An 8,346-nucleotide genomic window follows, 5' to 3' on the forward strand; every position below is an offset into this window, starting at 1 on the left:
CAAACAAACATCTCATTATTTACCTATTAGCGGATATATTGTATAAGTGAAGATGGTAAGCTCACTTCAACCTAATCTCAAGTCACTATCTACCTTCCACTAATACGAATGGGGCTTGGTGAAAGAACTGTGTCAATCCCCTACTTAATAGCTATAGATACAATTGGCTATAACACATGGGTGGCTGGATTTTTATATGCATGCACTTGTGTACACGATGGCATTTGTGCCTTATTTGGATGGCATTTGTGCCTTATTTGCACTGACTGCATCCTTTTCCAACTCATGTGTTGCCTTAGTAGACAGGCAGCTTATTCCCCCAATGGGGTTTTGTATCCCCCAATATTTCAAGGAACTTCACTCTGTCAATAGTAGTAGCGCTTAAGGATTGACATCAATTCTGCACCTTGCTAAAAAGATTTTCATGGGAGGTTTAAATGACGAGAGCTTATGATGTTATGAACGAATTAGGTGAGGAATAGAGAAATGGGAATTCATAGTTTAGGATCATGAGATGTCTGCATGGAACACTAGGTGTTCGTAAGTCACCCTAAGGAAATATCCGACCCTAACTCCTTTGATTTGACCACTATTCCCCTTATCATCATCACTCAGGTTGCTCTTTCCTCAATCTGCCAAAACATTTCCAATCTTGTGACATATGCTTAGTGATGATGCATGCTGCCATTGCATGATACGTGACTTGCTGTGATGAAAAGCATAATCAGTTATGATTGATTTCACATGCCGCTGTTTAGTGTATGTTCATACGTTACCTGCGAGTCTATAAATAGCTAAGGGTTATGATAAATCACTGTTTGGACCGTTCATTGCTCCTCAATGTTTGGCTTCACATTCCTGCAACTTTCATTCACTTATTCAAATGAGAAAATTCTATAAAAGAAAAAGTTAAAACCTATCTAAAAAAATCAAATCATTGACAAGATTGGGTTTTCTCCCAATAAGCTCTGGCTTAATAGTCCCAGATCAACTTTAGAAGATTCTATAAGCTAGATTGCTTCACTTCCACAAGTTGTAAAGTTTCTTCCTTCCTTCCTGCATGGCCGTCTCCTTCGAAATAGTGTTTTAATCTCTGCCCATTAACTGTGAAATTCCTTCCTGTTTTAAAATCTTCTACCATAATTGCTCTTGAGTCATAAATCTTGCAGACTGTGTACGGACCGTCCCAGCGAGATTTCAATTTTCCTGGAAATAATTTGAGGCGAGAGTTAAAAAGCCAAGCTTTATCATTCTCCTTAAATTGTTTCCTCACTATGTGCTTATCATGATAATATTTAAGCTTCTCCTTATATATTCTTGTTCTTTCATATGATTCATTTCGAAGCTCTTGCAACTCGTGCAACTGTAGTAGGCGATTCTTTCCTGCTTTATCTATATCCATGTTAAGATTCTTAATGGCCCAATATGCTCTGTGTTCCAGCTCTACTGGAAGATGACAGGGTTTGCCAAAGATTAATCGGAATGGTGACATTCCAAGCAGTGCCTTGTATGCTGTTATATACGCCCACAGCGCATCTGAAAGTTTAAAGACCAATCTTTTCCACTTGGCTTTACTATCTTTTGTCAAATTTTAATCTCTCGATTACTCACTGCTGCTTGCCCATTCGTTTGTGGATGATAAGGAGTGGCCACATGGTGTTGGACTCCGTACTTCTTCAGTAGCGTTCTGAAATGCTGGTTTGTGAAGTGTGTCCCTTCGTCACTAATTATTGCTCGTGGGCATCCAAATCTAGTAAGAATATGTTCAGTCACGAATTTAATAACCACTATGTGATCATTTCTTCTAGTTGGAATAGCCTCTACCCATTTAGATACATAGTCCACTGCCACCAAGATGTACTCATAACCAAATGAGGAAGGAAAGGGTCCCATGAAATCAATTCCCCAAACATCAAAAATCTCAACTTCCAAAATAGGTTGGAGAGGCATTTCATCTCGTTGCGAATTGTTAGTGAATGCTTGGCATCTGAAACATGTCTTACAGTAATATCTTGCATCTTTGAAGATATTAGGCCAATAAAATCCACTCTCAAACACTTTCTCTACAGTTTTTCTACCCGCAAATGCGCTCCACACGGAGATGAATGGCACATTCGTAAAATATCCTCCTGTTCGTTGTCTGGTACACATCTCCTAAAAATCTGATCCACTCCAATGTGATACAACTCGGGGTCCTCCCAAATGTAGAATCTCATGTCATGAAGAAAATTCTTCTTTTTATCTTTAGGCCAGAATTCAGGCAAGATTCCTAGAGCAAGATAGTTCACAATGTAAGCAAACCAGGGCGCTTTTTGGTTGGATATGGCCAGCAATTGTTCATCTGGGAAGCATTCATTAATTCTCTCTTCTGAACGTATAGTTAACCTGGATAAATGATCAGCCACCAAATTTTCATTGCCCTTCCTATCTTTGATCTCTAAATCAAATTCTTGAAGCAATAACACCCATCGAATAAGTCTTGGTTTTGGATCCTTCTTGCTCAACAGATATCTCAGTGCAGCATGGTCACTAAATACCACAACTTTCGTGTTCAATATGTATGATCTGAATTTCTCTAAAGCAAAGATCACTGCCAGAAGCTCCTTCTCTGTTGTTGTGTAATTTATCTGGGCTTCAATTAGTGTCTTACTAGCATAATAAATTGCCACTGGTTTCTTTCCAATTCTTTGTCCCAGCACTGCACCTACTGCATAGTTGGAAGCATCACACATGATCTCAAACGGTATATCCCAATCAGGTGATTGTAGGATAGGGGCCTCTACCAATGCTTTTTTAAGAGTGTCGAAAGCCTCCTTTGCTTCGTTATCAATTTTAAATTCCACATCCTTTCCCAAAAGCAATGTTAATGGTTTGGATATTAAGGAGAAATCTTGGATAAATCTTCTGTAAAAACCTACATGTCCTAGAAATGATCGGATATCCTTGATGTTTTTTGGCAGGGGAATGTTTTGAATAATCTCTATCTTAGCTTTATCCACTTCAAGTCCCTAATAGGAAATGACATGTCCCAATACAATTCCTTCTTGCACCATAAAGTGGGATTTTTCCCAACTTAAAACCAATTTCTTTTTCACACATATGGTTAAAATTTTCTTTAAATTCATCAAACAATCATCAAATGTTGGTCCAAATACTGAGAAATCATCCATGAAAACTTCCATGCAGTCCCCTATCAGTTCTGAAAAAATTGATGTCATGCATCGCTGAAATGTAGCTGGTGCATTGCATAGTCCAAATGGCATTCTACGAAAAGCATATGTTCCAAACGGACATGTGAATGTAGTCTTCTCCTGATCCCCCGGGCATATTGCGACTTGGTTATACCCTGAATATCCATCCAAGAAGCAATAATATTTCTGACCCGCCAATCTCTCTACAATTTGGTCAATGAAAGGAAGAGGAAAATGATCTTTCTTTGTGGCGAGGTTCAACCTCCGGTAATCTACACACACTTCCCACTTAGTCGGTAGCTGTGTTTGTATTTCTTCTCCTTTGTTCATTCAATGTAACAGTAATCCCTGATTTCTTGGGTACTACATGAATTGGGCTTACCCAAGGACTATCAGAAATGGGATATATAATTCCCGCTTGTAGCCATTTCGTTATCTCTTCTTTCACTGCATCCCATACTCGGGGGTTTAGTCGCCGTTGAGCCTCTCTTACTGGCCTTGCATTCTCCTCTAAGTAAATCCTATGTACACAAGTAGTCGGATCTAAACCTTTTATGTCCTTTAGTGTCCAACCTATTGCTTCTCTATGTTCAAATAATAATGTTAGTAATTTCTCTTATTGATTTACAGTAAGTTGAGCAGATATAATTACCGGTGAGGCTCCATGCTCATCAAGGAAGGCATACTTTAAGGTGGATGGAAGTATCTTTAGATCTAGTGGTATTTTCATGCTTGGGTCGATGTATTCTTCTTGAGATTCATTCTCCACATGTCTTATGTAATTGAATGATTCCTCATGACAATCTTGAAGTTGTTCCTCAATTATTTCGATGGTGTCCACATCTTCTGGATCTTCAGAAGGGTGCTTGATAAGTCTTGCAATATTTAACTTAACCCTTTCTTGTCCGACCTTAAGCTCTACTTCACCTTTCTCCCAGTCTGTTATGGCCTTGGCTGTTGCTAAGAAAGGCCTACCTAGTATGATTGGTGCTTGACTCAGTTTCTTGGTAACCTTCATGTCAGCCACTATAAAATCCACCGGGAATTGGCAGCTCTCCACTTTAACTATCACATCTTCAATAATTCCATGTGGTTGCCTAACTGACCCATCAGCTAATTGCAGCTCGATGAATAAAGGATGTAATTCCCTTAAGTTGAAATGGTCGTACACCACTTTGGGCATGATATTCACTGAAGCCCCTGTATCAAGCAATGATCTTGTAAAAGTTATGCCCCCTATATCACATTTGATTAGAGGCGCCCCTGGATCCCTTCTCTTTTCTGGTAGTTGATCCAATAAAATTGAGCTAATGCTCTCACTCAAGTGTATTTTCTTTGTTTTACGTTGAGGAGTGCACAGTCCTTTAACATATTTAGCATAAGCGGGGATATGCTGGATAGCATCCAATAATGGAATCGTGATTGTCACTTGTTTTAGGCTATCAAGTAATTTCTCATCAGACTGTGAAGTCTTGATGATTGGTTTGGCGAGGACAGTGGGAAAAGGAATATGTTGGGAGCTTATCTTTTGATTTCTCAAGGTTTCTAAGTTAATTTCCTGAGTCTCTGTATCTTGTGCTTGAGCTGACTCCTCGTTTCTAAGTTCCTGCGTTGTTCCTTCAGAAATGGACTTGTTGACCACCTTCCCATTTCGCAGTTTTGATATAGCTCTTAACTCATCCTGACCTTGTTCATCCACGTAAATTTGGTTTACATGGTGTTGTCTTGTTGAAGCCCCCAGATTCCTAGGGTTCGGTGTTGGCTAGGAAGGAATTTGCTCAGAAAAATCAACCTTTTTTCCTCGTTGCTTTTCCATTCCCTCTGTTTGCGGAGCTTCTAATTTCTCCATTCTAGCCATCAATGATTCATTTTGCTTCATTAGAACACTCATTTGCTCCATCACTTTCATCATAATGGTCTATATAGATGGTGCATCTCTCATTTGTGCAAGTTGTGTCGCACCCGGCGCATAGGAATATCCTTGTTGCCCCGAATGGTATTGTTGATCTGCCCCCCTTCTGAACCTAAGGTTTTGGTCCATGTTTCCCCTGTTCGCTCCATTATTATTAAATCTGTTCAAGTACTGCAGATTTTCCCTTGACAATTGAGCTTTATATTGATTGTACTGACCTTGCTCCTGAATAGCCATCACATCCGGATTCAATTGACAGTCATGTTCCTCATGTTCTAGGCTAGAACAGATTAAACAAGGGGGTGAATCCTTGCTTACCGTGCTAACGGTGTGTCTAGATTTGCTCATTAGTTTTAGCTTTTCAGCTAGACTCTTTTGTCCTTCCACCAATCTATCAATCTTATCCATGATCATGTCGTGCTGCACCACCTTAGCATCAATCATACCTCCCCTTTTGGGCATTACACTCCTTCCTAGTTGAGTGAGTGCTGCATGATGTGCTGTATTTTCAGCCACTAGCTCTATGAGTTCAATTGCATCATCATCATATTTGCTCATGAATGCTCCACCACTAGCTGCATCAAGCATCAGTCGGTCTGAATGGTTCAGTCCTTCATAGAAGATTTGTACTATCTCATGTTCAGGTATACCATGATGAGGACAAGATCTAGTGTATTCTCTCAACCGCTCCCAGGCGTCATTGAAAGATTCTCCAACTTCTTGATGAAAATCCCTAATGGATTTCCTGATAGCATTTGTCCTCCCTATGGGGAAAATTTTCCTCAGGAATGCTTGTTCAACCTCATCCCATGAGTCAAGTGTTCTAGCTAGATTTCGGAACCATTCGTTAGCTCTATCCCTTAGTGTAAAGGGAAAGAGTCGCATCTTGACTATATTGAGAGGAACATTTTGAATTGTTCATCTCACAAACTCGCAAAAGATCTTCAATTAACATGTAGGGGTCTTCTGACGGTTTGCCTAAGAATATGGGCAAAAGGCTCACATGTGAGCATCAATTCTAAAATTCACACCCGCTTCAATGCTCCATGGAGTGTCGTAATTGGCCGATACTTCATTGGTGCTGAATGGTCTCGCAGCCGCATCCTCTCGTTGTTCCACTAATCTCCATCCATCGTTGAGCTCAATGGTGCTGAAGCAAAAGTGTCTTCAAATGTAGACTTCTCCCGTTGTGAACCAAGGGGATTCACGAGAGGATTTCGTAGTGACCTCCTACCGTTCATAAGCTATTCCCCCACTAATGAACTGGAGTTCCTTGAACCGTATCCTATTATTCAATTGAAGTTTAATATTGGTAAAGTTGTTTTCCAAGGGAAATGCAACCCGACCACTACAATTAGCACACCTAAGCTTTTCCTAAGGATTTGATAAGGGGATTCTAAGTCCTTGTTCCTCTAATCACAATTAATTTGAATGAGATCTATATTATCAGATCATAAACTCAAAATTGCATTAAAATGTTGAAAGCGTACCTGGGACTTTCCTTTTTAATCTGCAATATGAGTTAGTGGTAAAAAGTAAAAGTAAGACAATTCTGAATATAAGAAGATAAAGTTCATTTACTTGGGTTAGATTTCCTTTGGTATGAACTTAATCTCTTTTCTTTTTACTTTGTCTTCTTGCTAAATTTCCTGTTCACGTTAGCTTGCCAATTGCGCCAACAATGATATTCGATAAAAAAAGATTCAATGGAAAGCACTCTTAACCAAAAGTCAATTCACTCAGGGGAGACACCAATCCCCGGCAACGGCGCCAATTTGATAAAGGCGAAAATGGGTGTAACTTGTCGTTGCTATTTTCGCTTTCAATCAAATGAAAGTATGTATGTGTAAACTTACTCAAATCGTATAGTGATGAGCAAGGTCGTTTCCACAGGGATTGGCAGTTAGAGATGGAAGTGACTAGTGAGTAGGGTGGTTAAGAAAGGGAAGAGAGAAATTTGTTAAGGATGTTTATAAAGAAAATCCCATCTACAGATTTTCTAATGATCTCAGACATTATACACGAGAAGACAGAGTAGTTAAGTGATTTCGAAATATTTTTATGGAATTTTCAAAGATCAAATACAAAAAAAAAAGAAAGTTGAATATGTGGTTGCAAGGTATTTGATGAAAAGTCTCAAAGAGGATTCGGGATTTTTATGATTTCCTTAGAAGTAACAAAAATGAATTTCATCAGGATATGGACGGATTTCAGGAATTATATATCCCTTGTTTTTATAGTATTTTTTATAGATTTTTAATTGATGGAGAAAGTATTTAATTGTGTTTTTAACGAAAATCGATTTCAAGATGAACGGCAAAATGCTCGACGAAAATCGATTTCTTTTTTCTTGTTTTTGTTTTGCTCGAACTCGGTTCGATTCAATTTCGAGTGTTAGGTTGAGGCTAATGCTTCAATACTTCCAAGCACGAAACGATCTATCAATCTAAAAGAATGTAATAACATCAATCTTACCGGATTTAGCGGAGGAAGGAGGTTGCCAGCGGCTTCTGACCTCTGTTCCGGCCACGTCGTCCTTCAGGCAAGAAGTGATTGTCCTTCTGTAGATTCCTTCCTCCTTCAGCTCTCCGTTCTGGTCGCCTAGCTGTCACCACCGACGACCGAGAAAGCTAAGATGAGGGATGGAGAAATGAGCGCTCCGCCGTGCAAAAAGAAACGTGAATTTTGTAAATTTGAATTCAGCGGCCAAAAAGATCCGCGTTCAGGACCATACAATGATATTTTATAACCATGTATTCTCTAAAAATCCCCTCCGGCGATGTGGGATCATTCCTCTTCATTTTTCGGCGGCGAGATGGTTGAGATCGGTCTTCTTGCCGCCGGAGTAATGTCGCCAGCCGCAAAGCCGGCGGTCGCCGATGGAGAAGATGCGGAGACCCCTGGTCATTAAGTCCCAGTCATTTGGGGTTCAACGGCTATGATTAAATCATAGCCGTGGACCCCTTTAAGTTCGGTAGACCCCTGCTCCATCGATGAGCCACTCAGCCATGAGAGTCCAGTTGGAGACATCGGATTTGGTCCACGTCGGCGCTTCAGGATGAGCTGTCGCCCTGAAATAGAAGAGAACAGAAAAGAAATAAAATTTGATCTCGACCGTTCGATCTTCCGAAGGAAGATCGACGGTCGAGATTAAAAGATTGTTTTTAAGTATGGCCCATTTCGATTGCATTCATTATAACGGGATTTCGCAATCCCATATTGAATGTTTTAAAAACTAATCTT

General features: G+C 39.9%; 1 long non-coding RNA gene and 1 other non-coding gene across 2 annotated transcripts; one reads left to right on the plus strand and one right to left on the minus strand.

The window, feature by feature from the left end:
• Positions 1 to 875: 875 nt before the first annotated feature.
• LOC144711439 (uncharacterized) lies at positions 876 to 8,000 on the minus strand. Its single transcript, XR_013583546.1, has 3 exons — positions 7,838 to 8,000; positions 7,579 to 7,708; positions 876 to 1,206 (listed from the first exon to the last, which is right to left on the minus strand). It is a non-coding gene; the product is annotated as an uncharacterized LOC144711439 (long non-coding RNA).
• On the plus strand, positions 5,750 to 5,856 carry LOC144711528 (small nucleolar RNA R71). The gene has a single exon (XR_013583582.1). It is a non-coding gene; the product is annotated as a small nucleolar RNA R71 (small nucleolar RNA).
• Positions 8,001 to 8,346: the final 346 nt, after the last annotated feature.

This window comes from Wolffia australiana, chromosome 13, assembly GCF_029677425.1.
Source record: "Wolffia australiana isolate 7733 chromosome 13, ASM2967742v1".
Classification (NCBI taxonomy): domain Eukaryota; kingdom Viridiplantae; phylum Streptophyta; class Magnoliopsida; order Alismatales; family Araceae; genus Wolffia; species Wolffia australiana.